At 38.7% G+C, this 27524-nt stretch overlaps 1 protein-coding gene and 1 pseudogene across 2 annotated transcripts in view; both read right to left on the bottom strand.

Annotated features, from left to right (window-relative positions):
* The window catches only part of CERS6 (ceramide synthase 6), a 277950-nt gene that overhangs the window by 66327 nt on the left and 184099 nt on the right, over positions 1–27524 (bottom strand). The window lies entirely within an intron of this gene.
* Positions 21613–22302, bottom strand: LOC105081996 (large ribosomal subunit protein uL6-like; annotated as a pseudogene).

Here is a 27524-nt window from a genome sequence, read left to right as displayed (position 1 = left end):
TGTACTTTTAAAGGATCTTAGAACGTGTGAACTCATTTAGTCCTTACAATAACTAGTTTTTGCCTCATCTCACAGATAGGTAAATTGAGACCCTGGGTCTGTTATTAAGTCAGAGCTCAGCACTGCCAGAGGTGGAAACCAGACTCAGACTGTCTAGTCTCAAACCCAGCGTAGCCACTGTGCCCCCTGCCTTTGAGTCTGATAAGAACTGAACCAGGCCTCAGGATAGGGAGTAGGACAGAAGTAAAAAGCCATGCTGTGCCCTACATCTCATGATGTTCAGGGATCTTTACTGCCCCTGTCATTCAAGCACTGCTGATTCTCCTTCCTTTTCCCCCGGCGTGGCTGTCTGCTACCCATGCATGGTGCTAAGTATCATGGCATCTCCATGCACTTCACCTCCTGGGTGCCTGAGTTGCATGTCTGTCTTTCTCCTCCGCTTCTCTCATCCACAATATTGATGTTCAGGACTGACCCACCCCACAGGGTGACTGTGAGGATCCAATGATCAAGCACGTATAAAAATGCTGCGGAGGCTTCGAAAGTTTAACGGGTTACAGTCTAATGGTTATATACACAACACATGCCCCCCTGAGGAAGATGTAGAAAATATTGAAAATAATAAAAAAAAAAAATAAGTGAAATTCTCATCACTTTCAACCTTTTAATGTACAGCCCATTTGGGGTCTTTTTTCTATAATAAAGATACAAATACCCATATAGATAAATTTATTTTTAAACACACACATATATGCATTATTTTTCAATGTGGGCACAACACACCAAAATCTGTTCTAAAATAGAGTACAAATGTTAGTTATTACCCTTCTCTCTGATAAAGTTTTTTTACTAGCTCCACAATTAGCTGAAGGTCCGGGAGAGAGAGGTGTGTCATATTCACACATTTACTCCCCATCCCCGAACCCACCCATCCACACTCAAGCTGACAGTTCACCATTCTCTCGTGGAATTCAAATGAGAAGGAATACATTAAGGATTACCTCCTAATGGCCCTATCTCTCAGTACAGTCACATTGAGGGTTTAGGGCTTAAACCTGTGAATGGGGAGGGGGGGACAATTCAGTCTATAGCAGAGGCTAAAACAAAAAAAAAAATGATATAATTTCTGTTGACCAAGGAAAAAAGTAGGAAGTAAGTCTAAGGGATCTTGTTAGTGACCTATAACCATGGATCTCTTTGATGGTGAGAGGCATGGTTCCCCATCTGGGACCTGTGAGTCCTTTTGTAGATTAAATAGGATTTGGAGATCCTTTTTAACCCTGAAATTCAATATTCTTAGGTAATAATTCAATAGTTTGTTTAAGTAAAGAAGCCTTTTTTTAAGTGTCAGTAAATGTGCTCTTTTGTCAGGTTTCTTCTTTCATCTGTTGTTCTGTATAGATTTCCTAGTGAAAAGAACTAACAAAAATAGACCAGGTCTGATCATTTCACTTTACTATCCATAATAAGACAGGTTTGGTCTTTATTTTTTTTTAAAGTTCCACGTGGTATATTTCTTAAAAACAATCATTAAAAAAAAAAAAGTACCTTTCAGTTTCCATGCCACCTATCATGATGATGGGTCAACGATCACACATCAAGAGGCTTTGTCCAAGCCCACAGAAAGTACAACACTAAGAGTGAACCCTAGTATAGACTATGGTTTGGGAGATGATGATGTGTCAATGCAGTTTCATCGACTGTAACAAACGTGCCACTCTGGTGGGGGATCTGATGATGGGAGAGAATTTGCATGTGTGGGGTCAGGGGTACAAGGGCAATCTCTGTACCTTCCCCTCAATTTTGCTATGAATATAAAATTGCTAAAAAAAATGAAGTCTTAAAAAAAAAATCAAAGTTAACTCAGATCACGGACGCCTAGCATGTCACTAAACTAAAGGAATAACTGAGTTGGAAGCAAAAGACCAGAAAAAAGGATGCTCAGTTAATCAGGCAAGTATTAAATGATTAAATAGGAAGATAAACATACATACACACACATACACATTTTGTTTTCAAGAATCAGTAGGTACCTACAGTTGAATGAATAGTTTCTTTGAATTAATAAATATTTTAACAAAAGAATGTGAATCACGTAAAGTATTAAAAACATCTTGTTGCCTTGTGAAAGATAAGTGGCTCTTTACCTGAAGCCAGTATCTTAGAGGCAAAATTTCACCTTTTTCTATTTCTATCCAAACACCTACATGGCTTTCATAAAGCCCAGATGAGACAACTAATATTCAAGAAATACATATTGGCCTCTGAATAGTTTATGAAAAGTATGTAGAGCCTTGGATTATGTTTTAAAATGCCAGAAAGCTAGACCCCTGAACTACTCTGAAGCATCTTTCACTGAAACCACCCTGAAAACACTTTCACTGAGTTATACTTAAATCTTATATATACACCTTTGGCTTATACTGAAGATTTATTGTGAGGAAGAATCATGAGAAAAACGCTTCCTTGTCTGTGATGAGATTATATTGGAAAGGTTACCACTAGGTAACCATGTAAGTCCAAAGTATAGGTTCCAATTATACTTTTCCTTTTAAATTTAGTCCAAGGGGGGAAAATACTTCCCTTCTGTGAATGCTTAGCATGTTTCCTCTTACAAAGTGAGAATTATGTTACTCCATTATCTTTTTACCTTAATTTTGGGGGAAGAAGCTGAGCTCTAATTTTAAAGCTCAGTCACAGTGATTGTGATGGTCCCTTAACATTTTTGCTTATTTTTCCTTTCATGTGTACTTTTTTGATGACAATGTCTATATTAATAATGTTATTACATAAACATTGCAAATTCTTTTTAGAAACATTGAACTGTATTTCAATGAATTAATATAAATCAAATCCATTCAAAATGATAATCTACAGTTTTTGTTTAATACATATTGCCAAGTAACTCAGAATGCAAAAAAATACTTCATGCTTTGTGAGTTTAAAAATTGATAAATAAATTATCTTTGGGATGAAAAGAATGAAGCCAGAAGTCTCCCAGCCTGAAGATGCAGCTGATCAGTGATGAGTAGTCTAGAATGCTCCCCAGAATACAAGAGGTGCGTACCCTTTCCTCCTTCCCTGGGTCAGTAGACATGGGACTATAAATCTACAAAGCAGAGTGGTGACCCCTCCCTAGAGGCCCCTGCATTAGCTTTGAAAGCTCTCGTGCAAATGTAATTTAGACTTGACCCGATGGCATTATATAAAGATAGCAGCTTTTTATATTGATCAGACTCTTAAAAAGATGCTGGTCCTCTTGACCTAGTCAAGTATGTGCCTTCAGCACATTCAACAATCAATTTAGAAAGTAATTTGCAGATCTGCCAAGCACACAAAAATAGAAGGAGTTCCCTGGAGATGGGCTCTGAGGTCGCAGGGTCTCTATGAGGGCTTCATCATAGAGCCAAAAAGAAACCTCAGTGGCATTTCCATGCCTTTTAAAACCTTCCAGCCAGTGGTTCTCAACTTTTTCTGCCTTTGCTCAGCTGAGGGACTCCACACACACCCTCACAGTAACTGTGGCTGTGATTCTCAAGTCTGGAGAACCAGAAGCTTAAAGAGGCACCTCTCCCATTGACTGAGATGTGGACTCTCCTCCAGGCCAGTGAGAATCACTGCAAAGCAGAATGGACTAATTCCACGTTTAGAACAGAAATTAGGAATAAAGGAATCAGATGAAGGAAAGAAAAGATAAAAGAAAATGAAGAGAAAAGATCCATAGGAAGGGAAAGTGGTGAGAATGTCCATACGGGGGAGAAAGACGTGTAGAGAGAGGGAGGCCAGCACACAATTTGGCAATGAAACTAATGCGAGTGGCTAATGTGAACAAAGAAGAACAAAAGAGTGGAGATCACCACCCAGTTTCATGAGGGTTAAGTTGCAACCCACTGCAGCCACCCACTGAAAGCTCAATCCTGAGAGGAATTTAGGGTGAAAAGCAGAATGAGGCCCTCTGTGCTTTGGATAAACAGGCCCCTAGACAGTTAGATGCGTATCTCAGGAAGAATGTCAATGACTCCAGATTTGTGCATCTTCCCAAACAGAAAAACACCAAAATCATTAACTTAAGATATCTGTTCTTTGGTATTAGCAATAATCTTTCACCAAGATGTATGCTTGACTGCATGTATGTCCTAGATAAAAAACAAAATCATATATAAACTGGCTCCTCCCCCATCTCTTCAGAGCAGTTCCTCAGAGCTGTCTCCCAGACTGCAGTCCTCAATAAGACCCTGAAAAAAACAACCTCACAAATCCTACGTTGTGTGTTTTTCTTTAAGTGGACACTATTAAGAAACACAAAATTAGTCAAAAGATCATTTAAGGAAGTAATTTATAACTTATGACAAAGGATTAAGACTTTTAATTTGTACAGCACCCACAAAAATTGATTAAAATATTTAAATACCTAATCAGAAAAATGGGGAAAAGAAACAAACAGGAAACGCATTGAACAAAAGAATATGTGACAGAAGATAAGTAAAAATTATAGGTTAAAAGTAGACAAAAATTTTTACCTGAGTCTGGCAAATATTTAAAGAGGCTCATCATACCCAGGGGTTAGCTGTGTAAGGAAACCAACACTGCAAACTGGAATAAACTTTCTAAAAAGGAATTTGGTCTTCAAAATCTGCAAATCCTTTAATGCACCACTTACTGTAAAGACTCACAGTAAAGGCATTTGTACATGGATTTCCATTACAATTCCTTTTCTAGTAATGGAAAATTGAAATAAATCTAATTGTTTAATAATCTGAGGTTGGCATGTTCCTAGTTGAGATTCTGTGGGAGCAGACTCTGAGATGAGGACACGGGTGCTGGCTGTTTGACAGGTGATTCCAAGAAACAGAACTGGAAAAATGGAGGAAGTGAGACTGATGAAGGAGAAAATTCAATATGGTTTTCAGGAGTGAGCTGGCTACTGCTGCAGGGAACTGCACCTCAAGTCCACTGAGGACCTCTGCAGAATTATGTAGCACATGTCTCATGACTGTCCCAACATAGTACAGGGCAGCTGGGGCATTTATCCACCAACTCCCATACCCCATGTGTCTAGGGAACCTTTGCAGCTTCAGAGAAAGCAGAGCAGAGATACGGCACAGCTTGTATCTGACGTGGGCTACTGTCAAAAGTGCACAGAACTGTCCACCACAGCTGTGCTAATATCAGATGGCATATTAATAATATAACCGGCATATTCATATTTTAAGTTAAAATCAAATTACAGGTAGATATACAGGGTACCTCATGTTTAAAGTAGATATATATTTAGATACACACACACACACAAAATATGCCTGGCAGGATATTTACAAAAAGTTAGTGTTTATCTCTGAGTAATGGTTATCTCAGGTAATTTCTACTTTAAAAATGAAAGTTTGTATCTCAATATTAAATTACACAAAGTAATTGTAGCTATAGTTTTCTACAATTAACAGGCCTTATTGAAGAATAAAAAGAAGCCAAGTCCATGTACTTTTAACAGGTACCATTAAAAAAAAAACACAAGTTGTTCTATACTTACAAATAACATTAATAGTATTAATAATACATTACAATCTTCAATTTATTCAATCATTCTAATTATTTTAAACTAAAAGCTACTATATGAGATAGCTGCTTTCAGAGTATTTACATTTTGACAGTGATATTTGAAGTATAAACAAATTGTCAATAACTTAATTCTAAATCCTCCATTAAGAAAAAGTAGAAAGGGGAAAATGATAAGATGAGCAAATAATACAGAATAAACTTTGCATTCATTATAGTGATGATGATCAATCACTTAGCCACCCATCTCATCTACTCTCATTTTGAAGATACATATCATCAACCTCTTTCTTACCACTTCTAAACCAATTTGCTTACATCCTAGTATCTTTGTGCTAATATTACTGCACCTTCCTCATTCACTAACTCTTTCAAGTATTTACTGAGTGGCTACCATAAATCCGATACTCTTCTAGGCATGAAGATATAGTGGACAAGTCCTCCACTCTCTGGAAACTTACCATCTCCTGGGAAACCAAAACAATTACATGATAAACTGCAGCAGAGATAAACACAGGATGCAGAGGAGTAGTATATAAAAAGACACCCACTCCAATTTGAAAAGACACATGCACCCCAATGTTCACAGCAACACCAATTACAATAGCCAAGACATGGAAGCCACCTAAATGTCCATCATCAGATGACTGGATAAAGAAGATGTGGTGTATAGATACACAATGGAATACTACTCAGCCATAAAAAACGAAATAATGCCATTTGCAGCAATATGGATGGACCTGGAGATTACCATACTAAATGAAGGAAGTCAGACAGATAAAAAAAAATATTGTATGATATCACTTACATGTGGAATCTAAAAAAAAAGGTATAAATGAACTTACTTAAAAAACAGAAAGAGACTCACAGATACAGAAAACAAACTTATGGCTACCAAAGGGGAAAGGGGTGGGGGGAGGGATAAACTGGGAGTTTGGGATTGGCAGATACACACTACTACATACAGAAGAGATAAACAACAAGGTTGTATGGTATAACACAGGAAACTATATTTAATAACTTGTAATAACCGATAATGAAAAAGAATATGGAAAAGAACATGTACATGTATAACTGAATCACTATGCTGCACACCAGAAACTAACACAACATTATAAATTAACTACACTTCGATGAAAAAAGAGTATCATATATTATTCCCCTCTACCCCCAAAAACACACCAGCACAGTCTTGAAGGGCAATGTGGGGGAGTGGGGTGGCTCCACTAGGTGGTGCCCACAGTAGTTGAGGCCAGAAGGACGAGCAGAAGACAGTCAGGAGATAGAGGAGAGGACCTACCAGATGGAAGAAGAACATAGACTTCCTTATCCTTTAGGAACCATGTCATATTTCTAACATCATTCTCCCCCAATCACTCCTTTCCTTGCATTATTTGCCAGAGGATTAAAAAAAAACCCTTAAATGCCTTCTCCTCCTTTCCAACTCAGAAGGTGAAATGTCCATGTTCCTGCTAGGTTGGCTGTCCACTGTGACCACAGAGGACTAAGTCCAAACTTCCCAATAAGCTGCCCTGCTCTCTTCAGGCCAAGCACCTTGCTGTGTGTATTCCACTGATTCCCGTCTCCATGCCATAACATCTCAGGTGTGTGGCATGTCATCTCCACCCCACTGCCTCCTGATCAGTCTTCCAGGTGCAATTTCGTTGGCCTCCTGGAGCCACACAACCTATTCTAGAGGCTGCCAGCATCACTGGGAATGAAGGGCTGGTAACACATGTGTCACTGCCATGTATAGACAGGCCTTCTCATTCCTACCTTTAACTTTTACACAGGACAGGAAGAAACAAGAACGTGAAGGTGGAGAAAACATGAAAAAACAAAACAAGGGACTTAAAAGAATGAAATGTGAGTGACAACTTGGCAGTTTATTTTTCTTCACAATGGTTTTTTACTCTGAATTGAGTATGTGCAGACATTTTCTTAAAAATGAACAAAGTAAGCCTGTCACTTCCGGAACAGCAAATGATAGTATTTGTTGCCAACAATAAAATTCAAGCTTTCAAGCAAATATTAGTATTTTGGAATATATATATATATATATAGGATTCTATATTCCTAACAGCTTCCCATTTGTTAAAAACTCTTCTGAGAAGATCAGTGAAAACAATGACAAATATGCTTTTGATATTTTTTTGCTCTTGATATTTATAATAACATGTGTCAATACTTTAAAGATATACTTAACTCAGTGAACCAGTAATTTCTAAATGACCAACGCATGATGTTAAAAAATCATGCATGGATGAAAGGGAAAGAGATCAATGGACATTAATGTAACTAGGTATAAAAAGTTCAGTGATGTTAAAGAAATGACTTCTTGAGTTTTGGCATCATATCAAGGAAGAATATCTACAGTTTTCTGGAAAATTCTATTCAGATATTTCTACCTTTTCCAATTACAAATCTTTATGGGGCCAGATTTTCTTCATGTAAATCAACCAAACACCGCCCTCCCCCAACTCCATACACATCCCCTACAAGACAGACTGAATGCAGAAGCAGGAATGAGAACCCAGCTCTCCTCCACTAAACCATATATTCGAGGTGATTGCAAAAATCTCTAATTTTTGTTTTAGAAAACATAGTTATTTTTCTTAAAATGTTATTTATGTTACCATATAGTGATTTCTTGTTATTTTAATTAAATTAATAAATGCTTTTAAATTTACCAGTTTTAATTTTTTTAAACTTTTAAAATGACTAATTTTATTTATTTATTTATTTTTAACAATTAAAAGTATTTCACTTTTTTTTTTTTTTTTTGCAGCAGGGGAGGTAATTAGGTCTTTATTTATTTACTTACTTTTAATGGAGGTGCTAGGGATTGAATGCAGGACCTGCTAGGCACACACCAGCACTGAGCTACACCTCCCCTAGCCAGTTTTAATTTCTAGTAAAATAAATATCAATAGATAGGAATAATACTAAGAAAGGCTTTTTAAAATCCTGTATAATTGTTACAAGCGTAAAGGGACCCAGAAACCAAAGAGTCTGAAAACCACTATGCTAAGGATAGCAGTGCAATGAAATGGAAGAGAACCAAGCCTCGAAAGATGGTGCGGAGCAGAGCCGCCCTGCTGGCCCGGGCCTCCTACAAGAGGCAGAAACACACCTTGTTCTTTAAGCCACTGTGCCGCTGGGTCTCTCTGCTACATTACTGTTGCAGCTGAGTCTTCATCCTGACCAATTCAAGGCAACAGATACACACACTGGGAAGAGCCCTGGCTCCCAGTAAATGAGTTCCTTCAAATCTTTTCCCGCCAACTAGGCAACCCTCAGCACGTGCAATGTCACCTCACCTGTATCTGACACTCAATTTGGTGCATTCCCTCTTCCACCTGTCCCAGCCCTTAACACGCCAAAATTCGTCCCAAAAATCCAAAGTCACAGAGTCAAATCAGGTGAGTGGGCTCATGGCAGCGATATGCAATATTTAGTGAGATAATGCACAGTGGTGGGAAGAGAATAAGGGTTGGCCTTGGAGACAATACAGCTGAAGAGACCATCAGGATTTTCACAAGTCATCAAGTTTTTAAAATGAATTTATGTTGAGCTAAGGTCTAGCTACTTAAAAATCATCTTCCGGAGAACACTTTAAAGGAATTAGGTAAGAGTGAAAAGCCATTGCTCACTCTCTTTTGAAAATATTGGGCACTTCCAACTTGATCTTTTTCTTGTGTATGAAATTTGACTTTTTAATATGTTATCTTGTCACTGTGCCTGTGTATTATACTGGAAAATCTGTAATAGGCTATATTATATGAATCATGAATCCAAACACATTAATTAGAAACAGTCCTAGGTTTCCTGAATTCCTAAACTGCCAGTAATCCTCTGTCTAGATATGACCATAAATGGCTACAGAAGACACATATTTTTCATGAGGAACACGTTATAAGAAAAAACTGTACCGTGCTGTCATTATTTGAGAAAGCTGCAAGAAAACACAAAATTCAGACACTTGCAAAGTAGCCAAATACCTGTAACATTCAATTACATTAATTGAGAACACCACTTTTGTTTTGAAAGGCAGGGGAATCTAGAAATAGAGAAAAGTTCCTTAGTTTCCCCATTCCTGCAATTGTTAAAAGAACACATGTTGGGACAGAGAAAATCAGAAAGGACAGACACAGGAGCCCCACTGTCTGGCCTCAGTCTGCCATTAACAGCTGCGTGACAGTGGTAAGTCAGTTCACATGTCTGGTTGCTCATGTGTGAAATTAGGAGGTGGAATGCACAATTTCTAAGATCCGTCAAGCCCTAAATTTCCCCATCTTCTCTGCCACCTTCTCCCCCACAGACAGTCCTGGTTTGCCATGCTCTGACCACAGTGCAGATTCTGCCACCCCACAAATGGAAATTCAGTATCAGCCGGAGACCCCACTTCTCCTTCTTTTTGGAAGGACTCCAGTTATCCACTGCAATTTAGATTTTTTGAATCACTAATAAAAATTAAGTCACTCTTATTAAACACAATTGGAGCATTATTAGTAATCAGTATAATAAAAAGTTCACTTTGCCCAATTTGATGCTGTGTGAATAAAAGTCATAAAGTGAGTAACTGCTTTTCTGAGTGTCCTCTATCTGTGAGGCTCAAGTTTTATATTATGTTTGCTATTGAAGATTAAAATTTTCTAAATTAAACACGGATGAAAATTTGATGATGGTATTTTAATTTAGAAAAATAATTGCCCCTTTCCTTATAGCCACTTTCATATATTAAAATTCAGAAGGGAATTCACAATTCAGTTTACCATTACTCATTACTAATAGGACAAATGCTCAAACTATATCCTTTAAATGAGTGGTACATCCTTATATATTATTTATCTTCTAATTACGATAGAGAAATTATCCTTTGAGTTGCTGAGTTAATTACAAAGAAGGAATTGATCTTTATGCAGTTCAGTTTCTGATTTTAATCAAGCCTGTCTTCCTGTCTTCCCAGCTTCTGATCTTCCAAAAGTATGTAATTATTTTTGTGGGGAGGGGAAGCTGAAAGATATATCAGATAGATTAATGCAACTGAATTATACCAGGGGGCTGAACCAGCAATACAGATGTGGTTTGCTGAATATAAGATAAAGCTTTTCTCTAGATGAAGAGAGACAGCTTTTAAAACTCAATGAGATGGAAAGTCTGGGTGATTAATGAAATTGGCAAGATACTGAAAATGTCATCTTATATGATCTATTTATATGGCAAAAACAAAGATGGCCAAGTAGCCACAGTATATCACTGACCAATCTTTCTATGCAAATAGAACCAGGTTCCTTCTATCTTCTGTTGCACAGGTACACCTTGGTGCTGTTGCTGGTTCGGCTCCAGACCACAGGAATAAAGCAATTTTGCAGGAAGTTTTTGGTTTCCCAGGGCATATAAAAGTTTACACTATACTGTAGTCTATTAATGTGCAATATCATTATGTCTAAAAAAACAAAGTATATACCTTAATTAAGAACACTTCATTGCTAAAAAAAATGCTAACCATCATCTGAGCCTTCAGTGAGTTATAATCCTTTTCCTGTGAGAGGGTCTTGCCTCAGTGTTGATGCCTGTTGAACTGATCAGGTTGGTGGTTGCTGAAGGCTGGCGTGGCTGTGGTAATTTCTTAAAATAAGACAACAATGAAATTTGCCATATTGATTGACTCCTCCTTTCACAAACAATTTCTATGTAGGATGCAGTACTGTTTTGATAACATTTTACCCACAGTAGAACTTCTTTTAAAATTGGCATCAATCCTCTCAAATTCTGCCACTGCTTTATCAACTAAGTTTATGTAATATTCTAAATCATTTGTTGTCATTTCAACAATCTTCACAGCATCTTCACCGGGAGAAGATTCTGTCTCAAGAAACCATTTTCTTTGATCATCCATTAGAAGCAACTCCTCATCAGTTAAAGTTTTATTACGAGATTGCAATAATTCAGATGTATCTTCAAGCTCCACTGCTAATTCTAGTTCTCTTGTTATTTCCACCACATCTGCAGTGACTTCCTCCCTGGAAGTCTTGATCCCCTCAAAGTCACACATGAGGGATGGAATCAGCTTCTTCTGAACTCCTGTGAAGGTTTATATTTTGACCTTCTGTCATGAACCATGAACGTTCTTGATGGCATCTAGAATGGTGAATCCTCTCTAGAAGGTTTTCAATGGACTTTGCCCACGTCCATCAGAGGGATCACCATCTGTGGCAGCTATAGCCTTATGAAATGTATTTCTTAAATAGTAAGACTTGAAAGTCAAAATTACTCCTGGATCCAGGGGCTCTAGAATGGATGTTGTATTAGCTGGCATGAAAACCACATGAATTCCATTGTACATCTCCATTAGAGCTCTTGGGTGACTGGGTACATTGTCAATGAACAGTAACACTTTGAAATGATTTTTTCCTGAGCAGTAGGTCTCAACAATGGGCTTAAAATATTCAGTAAACCATGCTGTAAACTGATGTGCTACCATCTAGATTTTGTTGTTCCATTTATAGAACACAGTCAGAGAAGATTTAACATAACTTCTTAAGGGCTCTAGGATTTGCAGATTGGTAAATGAGCACTTGTTTCAACTTACAATCACTAGCTGCATTAGCCCTTAACAAGAGAGTCCGCCTGTCCTTTGAAGGTTTGAAGCCAGGCATTGACTTCTCCTCTCCAGCCATGGAAGTCCTACATGGCATCTTCTACCAGCAGAAGGCTGCTTCATCAACACTGACAATCTGTTGTTTAGCGTAGCCACCTTCATTAATTATCTTCACTAGATCTTTGAGATAACCAACTGTAGCTTCTACACCAGCACTAGCTGACTCTCCTTGCACTTTAATGGTATGGAGACGGCTTCTTTTTTAAAACCTCGTGAACCAACGTGTTAGCGTCACACTTTTCTTCTGCAGTTTCCTCACCTCTCTCAGCCATCATAGAATTGAAGAGAGTTTGGTCTTTGCTATGAATTAGCCTTTGGTTTAAGAGGATGTTCCGGATGGTTTGATCTTCTGTTCAGACCAGTAAACTTTTTCTGAATAGGCAGTAAGGCAGTTTCGCTTGTCATATGTGTGTTCACTGGAGAAACACGTATATTTTCCTTCAAAAACTTTTTCTTTGCATTCACAACCTGGGTAACTGGCAATAGAGGCCTAGCTTCCTGCTTGTCTCGACTTTTGATGTGTCTTCCTCACTAAGCTTAATCATTTCTAGCTTCTAATTTAAAGTGAAAGACGTGCAACTCTTCCTTTCACTTGAACATTTAGAGGCCGTCGTAAGGTTATTAATTGGACTAATTTCAATATTGTTGTGTCTCAGGGAACAGGGAGGCCCCAGGAGAGGGAGAGAGACAAAAGAACGGCCAGTCACTAAGCAGCCAGAACACACACAACACTTACCAGTTAAGTCTACTGTCTTATGTGGGCGCAGTTTGTGAATCCCCAAAACAATTACAACAGTAACATCAAAGATCACTGATCACAGATCACCATAACAAACAGAATAATAATGAAAAGGTTGAAATACTGTGAGAATTGCAAAGTTGTGACACAAAAGTACTGAATTTGTGACACGGAGGCACAAGTGAGCAAACATTATTGGAAAAATGGTGCTGACAGATTTGTCCAACGTCAAATTGCCACACAAACATTCATTGGAAAAAAATGGAGTATCTGCAAAACTCAACAAAACAAGGTATGCTTGTACTTCTGAAGTGCTTCTTCGGTTGTTTACCTCAATCCCTAATGAATTTCTGAGTTCACTGACATCTACATTATTGACCCACCAATGTTTACTTTCTTGTAGTTTGGTTTATGCTCTCATGGGGTTATACTTAGTACTTGCCAAATACCTGATTCTTCAGGCATATACACTATCAATTACAGAACTTGCCTGTGTAAACAAGTGAAAAACCATGCTATCTATTTTACTAGAAATTGGCAATGCAAAAAAAAAGGGGAAGGAAGTTGAAGCAAGCAAGAACCATCTGTCTCCAGACTAAGGTATACAGGTGACTTCATGACTTTAGTCTATGATTCTAGGGACTACAACACAGAAAGCATGCACAATTAATCTTTAAATGGGAAACAGCCACAGACAATGACATTTTACTTGCTCAATACAAAAAAACCTTAGTAACTGAGCTGAGAAGACACACTATGTTATCACTGGAAAGTATTATCTAGAAGACGCATATCAAGCTGAAGTGTAATTATTCTTTAATAAATGCATCATTGAGTTAAATGACAATGGTATTTTAACTCTTCAATTAGAGTTTATAAGATACTCTAATTGGAGAGGTTTTGCCACCATAAATATATCTTCTACTCTATAGGGTATCTCATTTTGGAGTGCTTAAATATTACCAGAGACCAGTTGGATAAATACATGTTTTATAATATAAACTAAGTGAGAATCCATCAACTTACCTTCTGATTCAAGAACATATATCAAAAAAAAAAAAAAAAAAGCCCTGTTTTTATATGCTGTTGGTTACAAACAGAAATAACATACATCTTTTACCTAATGGTATTATAACACGATTGTGTTATATGTAGCTACTGTTCCAGTGAACAAACTTTAACCCAAGATAGAAACTGTAACATCAAATTGTTTTCTAATGGGACTGAGTGTAATTCTATTCCTGGAAAAACTAAGAGGACACCCAAGGAGAGGAAAATTACAGTTAGTTCAAACAGGAAGTAATCAAAAACTACATACAGAGAAAACTGGCATCTGTAACAAGCTCCAGCAGTAAGAAGAGGGAACTCAAAGGGAAGGTCAGCTGTAGCATGGATTTCCTTAGTTTAGGATTATATTTATCTACATGACATCACTTCAATAAGTGGTCTAAAAACAAACTGAACGCCAAGACAATTAAATGCCTAATATATTCTTATTATTTATCATGCAATAACGTTCACTCATCCAGCCCCTGCTCTGTGCCACGTCCTATTCTAGGCATTAGGGATTTAGGAGTGAACCAAACAAACAGAAAATCACTGCTCTGGCAGAATTTATTTTCTGGTGGAGGAGACTGACAATAAACAAGATAGATAAGCAAAAATGCACAGTGTGATGTGATGTGATGAAGTGTAAGGAGACAAAATTCGGCAAGAAAAGGGATATGAAATGTCAGAGGGTGGGGACAGGACACTGGTAGCCAGGGAAGGCTTCACTCAAGTGGGGAATTTTGAGTAACAACTTGAAGGAGTCATTCTGTCATTGTAACTTTCACTTTTCTGTCTTGACTCCATTACCTTCTGGTTCCTACCTTTAGTTAAATGGAAGTAAAGTAAGCCAGTTACACAAAGGTAGAGAAGGCATGAATAAGGGGAGAAGGGAGCGGTATTTTAGCTTTTCACTGGTAATACTGCCACCTCTGCTTTCTAAATCTATCAGTCTGTGTCATTTTTGTATTAAGTTGCATCCTTAGGTCTGGTCCTGGCTGATTTCATTTATGACTTTCCTTAAAAAAAGCAGTAAAGAGGGATGGTAATGTGATAGGAAGAACCACTGAGACCCAGATCTTTAGCAAGGCTGGCATTCTCTGGCAAATTAGAGAATGAAAAGGAAAAAAAAAATACTGCAGATAAATTCACTGTTTTACTGTATGGACTTGCTTCTTAATTTAAATTGACATGTTGTCAACTATAAAAACAGTGCAATTTTCTGTTTCAATTCTCTGCTCTAAAAATGGCCATGATGATCACCATACCCGGTTTTATGAAACTGAAGATATAGAAAGGCAAGTATTTTAAGCAAAAAACAGCTTAGGAAGAGGAGTCATTGATTTTATTCCTTAGATTACCCACATCACAACATACTGGGATAACAGAAGACAACAACACAGTGAGTAATACAGAAGTGAATTCACTGGAGACATTATACCGGTAGTATAATCAGAACTCTGAGGCTATGTTTTTAGACTGAAGATACTATATGATGAAACTCCAGACATATAAAGACAGAACCTAGGGGGTTGTGCCCAGTTAGGTGTACTGTTAACCATCTCCCTGAGTGATTCAGATCTGGAGCAGGGTTAGAACTACTGCACCGAGGTAAGCTGCTGAAAGCTACAGAACCTACAACACATTATGCACCAAGTGAGGAATTTTACAGAAAAGCAGTTTGTCACCACCTAATTTAGCTGTTCTGCGTGTTCCCACCTTTCTGTGAAGAATGGAGCTTAAGTTCTCAGCACTTCACATGACCTGACAAGTAGGGGAGTAGAAAGTGAACCTTCGAAGGTGACTTTCCTGTTTATTTTAATAAAGGTGCTTTCTAGAATGGCAGCCACATAGTCTAAGTTTCTAAGACTTGAAGGAGACACGGAGACTACCAGGGATAAGAGGTTTATTCCGCCCATTACAAAGACAGTTTTATCTGTCCTGAGCAGAGTTGCTTGCCCTCCTCCACCAGCTACCTGTATCAACGTTATTCTCCCCTTTCTTTCTTAGTAGTAGAACCCCAGTTTTAGGTTGAGCACATTGTCTCCTGGAAAAACAAAGAGATATTTCTCAGTCTTCTTGCAGTGAAGTATCTAGTTCTATATCTGAGTTCTGGCCTATGAAGTGGAAATGGTGTGTGGGATGTCCAATAAAGGCTACATGAGAGATGACACAGCTGACAAGCAACTTTTTACCTGTTACCTTTCCTTCTTTGGGGGGACTGTATCATTGAAGTGATGGCTGGAGTCACAGCAGCCATTCTGTACCAGGAAGTAACCTTGAAAATGGAAGCTGTACACTATTACACTGGAGCAGAAAGACACAATGGAGCCTTAATGATATGTTGGAGCCATCATATCAGACTTCAACTGACTCCTTCCAGACTTATTTTAAATGAGAAATAAACTTTTTTCTCATGTAAGCCATAATCATCATTATCATTATTTGCTATATGCTCCAAAGCTAATGTCAACTAATATAATAGAGAGCAACACTAAGGGACACATAAAGTCAGGAAGAGATTTCAATGGTGTATAGTACTCATCCTGTGAATTCTTAATACACTGATATTGTTTCCAAAATCCTTAAAAATCAAGTGGCATATATATCACTCTAAGCTTATAAAAAGATTTCATAGCATGTCAGCCTCGTGCTGAAGCAATAAAGTAAAGTAACTTACCTAATCTCTGTACACTAAAGAATAATCAGGGTAATGTAATGGTGCTAAACCAGATACAAGATTAGAGTTGAAAGTGGAGAGGAGAAGATGAACCAGAGCACAGTGTCACAGAAAGGGTCATTGGCATTCGCTGTCTTGTTGACCATGGGGCAGGGTAGGGGACAAAGAGGAAGTGGAGACAACCCCAAGATCTCTGGTGGGTTGGCTGCTGCAGACTGTGATGCCCACAAATAAGTTGGGGAACACTAGTGGAGCAATAAAAGGGAAGGGAAAAGAAGTTTGGTTTTGAAGAGCTGTTGCAATGCTTGTGGGATACCAATGCAAAGTCCAGAAGAAGGTTCCAAAACAGTCTGGGACTCCAGGTTCACTTGTCATTCTGCTTTTGAAAAATATTTAATGATTCTGCACCAATTATTCAACGAGTCCAAGCTCCCGACCATGATTTCAAGGCAATTTATAACCTGGTTTCAACCTACCTTTTTAGATTTGTCTTTTCAAATCTGTGTCTCTGCCTACAAGGCCCCACCAAACACAATGTAGACCTTATGCCCAAGTTACATAAAACTGTTCATGGCTTTGCCCAAGCAAGCCTCCTTGAAGTTCATTCATATTTCTTTAATAACACATATCCACTTTGCTGCAAATATCTATTCACCTTTCTGCCTCCCACATGCGCCAGAACTACGTGAGGACCTAGCCTATTATCTTGGATTTAGCACTTGTAACAGATAAGCACTCCAATACTTGCTTAATCAACAGAGGCTCACCCGACAAGCTTCCATGTCTTTGCTTACTCTGTTTCCCCGATCTGGAACACGGAAAAGAATCAATCATGACCCTGAGTGGTCAGGGCTGGGAGAGAAATACAGTGGTGCCAGATCAGAAAACGACAGGAGAAACAAACAAACAAACAAACAAACAAACACACACAGCTCACAGGGGTAAAGGAGTTTTATATAAAGGAAAGAGGAAACAAATACACTCAAGTCTTTGAGTGTATTTCATGCAGCAAAATACACCAAGAGCGCGGAATCGGTAGCTGATGTTTGGTAAAGGAAGGCAGGAGTGGGACAAGGAAGAAAGCAGCGGGGGTGCTCGAGAGGCAGGGATGGGCTGGATCAAGAAAAGTGTGGCAGGAAACCTCACGCATCAGCCCACTTCGCGTATAAGCCAGCCGGGCCAGCAGATTCGGGATGCGTCACCATCCTCCTCCGCCCTCAGCCGTGCTCCAGAACTGGACAAAGCGCAGTGTTAGAGAAGGTCTGTGGCTTCCCTGCCTGAAGGTTTTCTACCCGCCACTCGGACAGCATGGGCAACATCATTTGTTAGACACAGCCAGTACCCATCCGCATATACATTGCTTAGTTTCTCCAATTTGCAATAAAAGAAAAAATAAAAGAATGGTGTGCCATAGTGTAGAAAACAGAGGAGCTTTACCATGTCACGTGTGAAAGTTTTTGCCAGCTCTTTGTGACACATATGCTTATTTTTGCTGAGAATTTACACAGATTATCGAATGTGTGTAAGTGCCCTTTAATTAGTGTGGTATAGTACAATATAAACCAAGATTATGTCTGACTAGTACTATGAAGTACTGACAACATGAAAGCTGATTGAGCCCTTTCGAAAAAGTGTATTTATATTTTTTACATACACCTTTCACATCTTTTATACATGGCATTGGAATCTAGTTTTAGGAGAATCTTAGGAGACGAGAGTCTGAAAAAGCATCACTCATTCCTCACTCAGATTTAAACTGCTTCTCAGTGTTGGATCTCAATGAAGTTTCATTATTAAGACACAAAATGAATATTATTTGATTCAGCAAACACCTTCCTTGGTATTTTCTCAAATGAATTGAAAACTTAAATGTTTATGCAAAAATCTGTACATGCAAGTTTATAGCAGCTTTATTCATAATTGCTAAAGTGTGAAAGCAACCAAGATACCAATGGTGAATGGATAAACTGTGGTACATCCATACTTTGAAATATTATTCAGTGATAAAGAAGAAATGAGTTATCAAGCCATGAAGAGATATGGGAGAAACCTTCAGTGCATATTGCTAAGTGGAAGAAGCCAGTCTGAGAATGCTACACACTGTAGTTTCCAACTATACGACTTTCTGGAAAATGCAAAACTATGGAGACAGTAAAAAAGATCAGTGATTGCCAGGAGTTGGAGGGTGGGGGTTAACAGACAGAGCACAGAGGACTTTTAGGCCAGTGAAACTGTTTGGTATAATACTGTAATGGTGAATACATGCCATTACACATCTGTCAAAACCCACAGAACACACAGCACAAAGAGTGAACCCTGGACTAAACTATGGCTCACTGACTACAACAAAAGTATCACACCACCAGCGAAAGACAAATATCGTATGATGTCACTTATATGTGGAATCTTAAAAAGTGATACAAATGAACTTATTTACAAAACAGAAATAGACTCAGACATAGAAAACAAACTATAGTTACCAAAGGGGAAAGGGCAGGGGAGGGATAAATTTTGGGGATTAACAGATACACACTACTATATATAAAATGGATAAACAACAAGGACCTACTGTAGAGCACAGGGAACTATATTCAATATCTTATAATAACCTATAATGGAAAAGAATCTAAAATATACATATATATATATATATATATATATATATATACATACATATATAAAATGTATAACTGAATCACTTTGCCATACACCTGAAACTAACACAATACTGTAAATCAAAAAAAGTACCACACTAATGCAAAATGTTAATACCACAGAGGGATGGATAGAGGGGGGCTCTGTACTTTCTGCTCCATTTTTCACTAAACCTAAAATTGTACAAAAAATACAGTCTATTAAAATTTTTTTAAAAAGAGAACATTACCTTAAAAACGTCAAGCAATTCAATAACCAGTTCAGAAGAGCACTTTGTCAACAGTTGAGAAAGCAAGCAGCTTGAAAGATAATACAGTATAACAATTCAGAGTCTTCTTGAGCAAAGTAATACACGTTACTTCCTTTCAGTGAGAATTTGTTGTGTGACTACTGTATGTTGGTCACCATCACTGGTGTGAGGCATACAGCAGTGAGCACACAAAGACACCTGGCCTCAAAGATCTTCTGTTCTACTGTGCATGTGATAAACAATAAACCAACAGAGACAGTGAATTATACAGCAAGTGAGAAAGTGATGAGGGCAAGAGGAAAAAGAAAAAGGAGATGGGATAAGGGGGATGAGGATTACCAGGGCAGGGCTGGGGAGTAATTTCCTCATCTGCTAAAGGGATATAATAGTTCCTGCCACCTGTGGGTGCTGTGGATTCCAGGAGATCTCCCGTGTAACATGCTTCCACAGTGGTGGACACATAGAAAGTGCTCAGTCAGTGAAGGTGACCACTTAATACTATGATTATTGCTAGTAAATGGCAGCAAATTTTTGAATAATTTTTATTATATCCACCATCTTCCATTCTTAATTTTTTTTTCGCTAGAGTAGAAGCAATTATTATGGGAAGTCCAAACTGTGAGATTCATACACTTGGGGAGAAATATGCACTTGTAGAATGTGTGGTTGTTTACTAGTAAAAACCATCTTTTCGTGAACCTTTCTACTCACCTCTGCCATGAAATCTCTTACATAGTCACATGGACAGATCCTAGAAAAGATACTGGTTAGGCTGGCATCATAGAACAGAACACCTCAAAGCAGTGAAGACTTAAGAAAAGGCAGGCACTCGTGTGTTTCCTAAAATGTCTGGAGCTCGGCCAGCCAGGACTGTGATGCCATGGTGCCACAAAGTCATCAGGGACCTGGGTTCCTTCTAACTCATGGCTCTGCCACGCCTAGGGTGTGGGCCTAGTTCCTATGATTCAAGAAATCTCCCAGGGCCCTCACATCCAAGTGGGAGGAAGCAGGAAGAAATAAGGAAGGTCCTCGCATTCTCCTTTGAAGAGGCTTCCCGGAAGACACTTCCCACCGCTCTTCTCATGCATGTTATGAACCCACATATGGTTGTGGCTCCTGGCTGCAAGGCAGGCAAGGGCTGTTGAGCTGGCAGCACTGTGTCCAGGTCGGGAGCAGGGGGAACAGGCTCTGAGAGGTAACAGCCGCTTTTCACAGGGGTGAAGCAAAAAGGCCACCCCACTTCTTTGAATGGCTGGATGGAGTTCCTACAACTCCCAGACAGAGGGAGAAGCATCCTTTCTCTCTGCCAGCTGTGCCCAGTTGCAGGGAGAGGGGAAAGAGGGAATATGGTGGCGATTCCTTGTTACTGAAAAGCAGCATTCTTTGGGAGGGGGGTGTGTGTGTGTGTTTGCTTGTTTTCAACCGACTCCAAATCTATCAAAGACAAAAAGATTCCAATAAATTTTAAGACTGGAGAAAGATTTAGAGATTTTTTTAAAGTTGGCATTATACATGACACTACAAGAATACTTAAGTAAATTATGGTGAATCCGTGCACACAATGGTTTATTACGTAACTGTTAAAATAACATTGTCACATATTACTCAGACACGGGGAAACACCACGGAATAAGTGAAAATGTAAGGAATAATATAAAGTAAACCAGGACACATGTATATGAATGACAGTAAAGAAATCGACATACATTCATTTTATACAGTTTCCAAAATCTCTACTGAGAAAATATGTAGAATTTTAGATCAGAATTGTTTTCAAAAGTCTGCATTCCAGTAGCATTTCTGAACTACTAGACTGCCCTCGCATTTTCCTATGATCTTCTGCATGACTTTAAAACTATAACCCTTAACAGTATAGGATTTCAGAAGTCCAAAAGCCCTGAGTCACCAACCTAACTAAAAATGGGTTTTAATACGTACTATCACTTTTAACTTTGGGAGCATTACTACAAATCAGTACCTCAAAAGCATCAGGTTCCCCTCCTCAATCAACACTGCTTTTATTGTATCCTTAAGGTATCACAAATGAATCTGAAGAGTCATCTGGCATCTTGCTCTTTCTGTACCCGGACAACTTAGATATTATTCATCAGCCTGCTGAACTGTTCCTTTTCAGAAACATAGATACCATCCAAAAATTTTCTGATATCCTTGTTTTTAATTGTCGTTGCTTGCTGAATCAAAGCAGCTGAATTTGACACCAGTTCAACGTTGTTTCCCTCAAGAACTAACTCATCTTTCTGAGCTTGAGATACTGAACAAGCAACACCTGGCCTCATCCAAACCCTGTGAGTATTTTTCACACAAGAAATTTAGGATTTCGACAAGCGAACCATTCTCCTGAATAACGACGTTGATGGGGAAGTGAGCATACACAGACCTCATCTTGTAACGGAAGCCCAGTGTAACACCCTTGATCATGTTCTGTACATGACTACAGATAGAAAAGAACCGGCTACTGTTCGCATTTCCCCACCACTTGTCAACCCGGAGCCTCTTCTTTTTCTTTCCAAGGAGAATGAGTTCTACATTGAAGTGATTGAAGTCCCTCCTCAGGGTGCCTCTGGGGCCCTTCACAATTACTGTGCGTCCCTTCAAAGTGATGTCGACATTTTCTGGAATGTCGACAGTCTGATTGGTGAGAGTAGTCTTCATTCTCGCAGTAGATGAGGCAAAGAGAGAGCGTCTTTTCAGCATCAGGTTTTTGAAGAAGAAAACCACACAGTGCTAAGTAAATGTGCAACAGCATCAACTGCCTACAGCTCTGAGCTGAAGGGGGTCCTAGCTTTACCAAGAAACCACAGTCCTAACAACACGCTCCCTCTCATGTACCACTGGGATAATGTATAAATATTTTTTAATCCCCAGCCTTATTTTGAGACCTTTGGCTAAGTCTGACCACTCCACATGGCATATCTGCATCTTCATTTCTATAGTTATTAAGCTTCTAATATGTGTCAGCCACATGTTTGGCAGGATGCTACAGAGACTGGACAACAGGTTCCCTGCCCTGTGGGAGCCTGGGCTGGTGGAGCCCGGCTCGGAGTCTAGTTTTCTTTCCAGGGTTTTTGTGTATAGCTGCTCCCTTCAGACACTGCCTCGGAGCCAGGCTTTCACAAGCTGGACTCCTTTCACACTTCCCCACTGGCTTTTCATTTACTATTTAACTGTACAACTGTACTAGCCAAAAGAAACCATTGTGGGGAATGCAGAAATCAGTAAGAGCTAAATACATTATTGAGGACGTTTATGGATTAACCATATATTTTATGTTAACTCTAGAGTTAATATGGAAAGCAAATTCCTGCTAAAATGCAATACAACTCTAATAAAGCTCCTATTTCTAATCGTAGCTAAAACAGCACTTTACATTGCAATAAAAAAAATCATACATGTTAAATGTTTAATGACTGGTAAAATGTCTTCATTTCTCAAATGCAAACATGCACACATTAAAAAAAATTTTAAAAAATCAACAGAAAACACAATAAAGTATGTGAAATGTACTGGCTCCAAAATAACTGCATTTTGCTCAGAAAAAAGTGTATTCTAACTAGCAAAAATAAAACAGAAAAGCCAGGTTTGTAGGAGTATGAGAAACTGTATATAAATTTCAAAAATAGAGATAGCTTTGAACATACACCAGGGCTCAAGGATCTCAACCGAAAACAATTATTACTGAGATTTCAGTGATTTTAGTAAGTCTGTCCTGATGTGTTGCCAACTGTTTTATTAGAGAACAGAATATGCTTATTTAAAAGAAAGAGCAGTATAACTGTAAGCCCATCAATTTGCATAAATCTTTTGGTAAAAACAATCTGAAAACTATATCCATGGATCCTTAGCAATATAATAAAAAAAGACAGAAAAAAGCAGTCCCAAAGCACCGCCAATGTAACATTTTCCATCAAGCACAGCTGCACGCAGCATCCTATGCAGACATTTGTGCTGCATCCCAGTGGGAAGCCTGCAGTATTAGTGCTTCTGTATCTCATTACTTCGTGTAGCTGGCTCTCTGCAGGGATTCTTGTTTTCAAAGGTGCTGGTGATTCTTAGCTAAATATCCCTGATAATTTTACATTGCCTGCCTTGGATGCATGCAAGAAAGACAAAATCTAATTCTAAATCTGAGGAGTGAAAAAGTCAGGGTTAAATTTGCTCTAGAGAAACAACGCTCTGAACTACTAATGAATAACTGGAAATACAAGCAGAAGATAAGGACTGTCGAGTGCCTTCCTGAAACCTTAAATGTGGCGAAAGGTCTTGTCAGAGGTGAAAAATGGGGACCACTGTGCTCCTTTCCACTCATTGCCCATAACTTGTAAATTACAGCCTGTCTACAAATGATGCGTTTGGTACTTGGGAAATATTTATAATTAATAGATATCACAGTTCTCCAGCTGATAGTCTAGCAGGTGATCGTACATGGTTAATTGAAATGATTTCTTAATCTTCATTTCACTTAGGAACCATAACTAAAGGCATCAACGATAGCAAATTTAAATAAGCATTTTTCTAGCGTGTTCATTGTTGTGATACAATAATACTTGAATTTAATTTAGTTTCTCCTTTTCCCTTCTTGAGTCACACCTGCAACCTTTCGAGACACAGATACCCCAGACCTGCTAATGTTCAGAAGTAATCCAAATTATCCTGACCACATGGGATCCTTGACCCCCACCTCCATCCCAGATAGGAACCCCCTACAGATTAGATTTACTTAAACATACCATTCTTGGTTTTGTCACATTAAAATCAGAAAACATTTCTAATTATTATGCCTTTATGATTAAACATCAAATTTCAAGAGATCATAGCGTATACTCTAGGAGAAAGGTGGTCAACTTTGAAATTGCTTCCAGGTCAACTTTCCCCCCACACAGTGCAACAAACTCACCTAGATAAATTTTTCTTTCAAAGGGCTTCAGAACCAAAGTGAAGCAAAAAGGAAATAATGAAAAAGATTCTGTAACAGGGACAGACTGTGTGAAATCTTTAGAGAAAATGGACACCCAAAGAGAACGACGGCGTTGCTACTGTTTTTCTCACAAAGAAGACACACTATTCAAAGACTTCCTTTGAACATATTTAAAAAGTCACCAGGAGTGGTCAGAATATATTATAAACACATTTTTTCTTACTATATGTTTGTTTCATACATCTTACAGAGGCTGGAATACAGTCTAAAGACATTTAATCAATAATAGTTGTTCCAATCATACTCTTCAGAAGAAAAAAAGAAAAGCTTTACTATGATAAAGCATTACTAGTTATAGGTAAAAACATTACCAGCAACCTTATAAAAAGGAAAGACTGACAGAACATAGAGGAGGGGAAAGCTCAATAGATGGTAACTGGCCAGGCATGTGGTAACATAAAGGGGAAGTTCTCTCAAATCTCTGTTATCTGGGGACAGGGACAGGGAAGGGAGTAAAGTTAGGTTCTAGATTCCCTTGTCTGTAGAAGTTTTAAGGGCAGGAACCACAACTTGATCGCAGTGTCCTCAGAACGCAACTCAGGGTCCCACACATAAAGGCTGCTCAACAGATGTGCTGAATGTTTTGCTGAGTGCATTTCCCAGCCAGCCACGTACACATGTACAGAATTTTCATTTCTATTCCACACGCTTCCCAAGTGCCTGTATAAGGACTGGCGTGCCCCTGCTGCTGTATTTGCAACAGGAAGCACACACTCATTCCAACTAGAGCACTTCCACATTCTCATGCCATCTGAGTGTTCTCCTCCACTAAGTAGAAAATAATTTGTTTTCTTGCTTTGTGTCACAATGCAATACTGAGGTTCCATTTTGGTTCTTTTCTGGAATATTCTAGACAAAGAAAATGGCATTCATTTCTTCATATATATGTTCTTTCAAGTGGGGGATCGTGTTAACTGTACACTGAATGCTCACTCTGTGCTAATCATTGCGCCAGGCACCAGGGACATTATAATGAACAAGCCACAATCCAGGTTTGCAAAGAGTTCAGAACTCAGGTGATTAAAAAAAAGAAGAAGAAAAACCAGACAATATAGAAAGATAATACTAGAATAACATTAAGTACCATGAGGAGTGCTAATGTTGCATACATACATTGGAGAGATGGGGATTGGTGGTAGGCGTTAGCATTAACTTTTCTTTTATTTACACATCTTATAATTTCTCTAGTTAAAATAGAAATTTTAAAATAATGTGATTGACAATGTATATTAGCTTGATTCTGTTATTCAAAATAATGCACATATACAGTATTAATGCATATCTTCCACATACACAAGAAGTACTTAAAAAACTAAGGGTAGGAATTGGTGGGGGAAAGAGGGAAGGAGATTTTTCATTTTTATACTCTTCTACACCACTTGGACATTTTCCGTGTGCATGTATAATCTGAATTTAAAAATGACTTTCAAATGTGAAATGAAATAAAAAGAAAAGATAGTGACAAACTGAAGGCAAGGTTGACAAAACTGTAACGAGAAATCGAGGATGGGCTACAAGTGTTATTAGCTTTCTAGTAATCAACTCAAAAGAGTGCGGTTTACAATGTTCAGGGAAAAAAGGCAGAGTAATCTGTAATCTGCTCAGGGAGTTTACCTATTTTCATTATTAAGAATGGAGAGAAATTTGTTGGAAGACTCCCACAAGGAAGATACTGTGTGACACAGAATATCCTGTTCCTATGCTCGTAACATCCAAACAGACAGATTTCATAAAACTTCTGCTTATAGTGACCCCCAGCAGAAGCTGATGGCAACACACCAAATGTAATTCACAAAAGCATTTGGGAAAGGGGCCAGTTCAATCTAAAGGCTTGGGAACCAGTCAGCATGAGGTCAAAGGATGGTCCCACCATGTCATTTACTGTAAGAACTTGGGTGAAGTGCTTGACTTTCTTGTACCCCAGTTTCATTAGTTTTGTGCCTCACTTTCATAACCCCAAAGGGCTTTGTGAAGAATGAATGAATGGATACATACATGAAATAGCAAACACTCAATCCACACTATTTACACACACGTCCTTGAATTTTCTCTCACCTAAACCTTTAACAGGGCATTGTGCATACCCAGTCCTGGGGGCTGTGGTCCTTGCCAGCCACATACAGGCTCCTTTGCCCCAGTAAAGTGTTCCCTCTTCTGCGGAGGATCAGGAGCCTAGCTGGCACAGAAGCCAGAGATGACTGCCTACAACCTGATGTGAGTAAGGGAGCAATCGGGAACAAGGTCAGCTTATTTCTTAGAAAATATGATGAGCATGTTTCATCATACTGAGATGAAGGCAGTGGAGCCTCCAGGTTCTACTACATGGGTCAGCTCAAATCTACTTCCCTGGGATCTCTAGGCCCCTAAAAGAGAGAAGCTGGTCTTCTGTTTATATTATTATTTATATTGAGCATAAACTACAGACCAGGCATTGCTCAATCCATTCTTATAATAAGGCTCTTAGGCAGGTCCAGTTATCATCTGATTTTGCAGGTAAGGAAACTGAGGCACAGGGAAGGTAACTTGCAACACGTCACACATCTAGGAAATGGCAAAACCAAGACTCCAGTCCAGCAGCCTGGCTCAGCCTACTCACGTAACTGTGGCCGTGCAGCATACCCCACATTACACAGATCAGAGTTACAAAAGGTCCACCACAAAATCAGAAAGGCTTACTATGGAACAGCTCTGCTTTCTGGCAAGGTTTAGGCCCCTTCTAGATAATAAAGACATTAATATCATGTAAAGGAATGCTTGTTCCGTATTTACAGGTTGCAGGACTGATGGTGATGGGGGGATTGTAGGGACGGTGGTGGAGGGGGAGGGCTTACATTCAGCTATTAATTTCATCATGTCAGAATGAAGAGGCATCAGAAACTGGCCCACAGAAATGTCTAATTTCTCCAAAAGAAGACAGTTTTTTAATTGACTCTGCCTCTT

The sequence above is a fragment of the Camelus bactrianus genome, chromosome 5 (assembly GCF_048773025.1).
Source record: "Camelus bactrianus isolate YW-2024 breed Bactrian camel chromosome 5, ASM4877302v1, whole genome shotgun sequence".
Taxonomy (NCBI): Eukaryota; Metazoa; Chordata; class Mammalia; order Artiodactyla; family Camelidae; genus Camelus; species Camelus bactrianus.
This window is presented reverse-complemented; position numbering and strand designations above follow the sequence as displayed.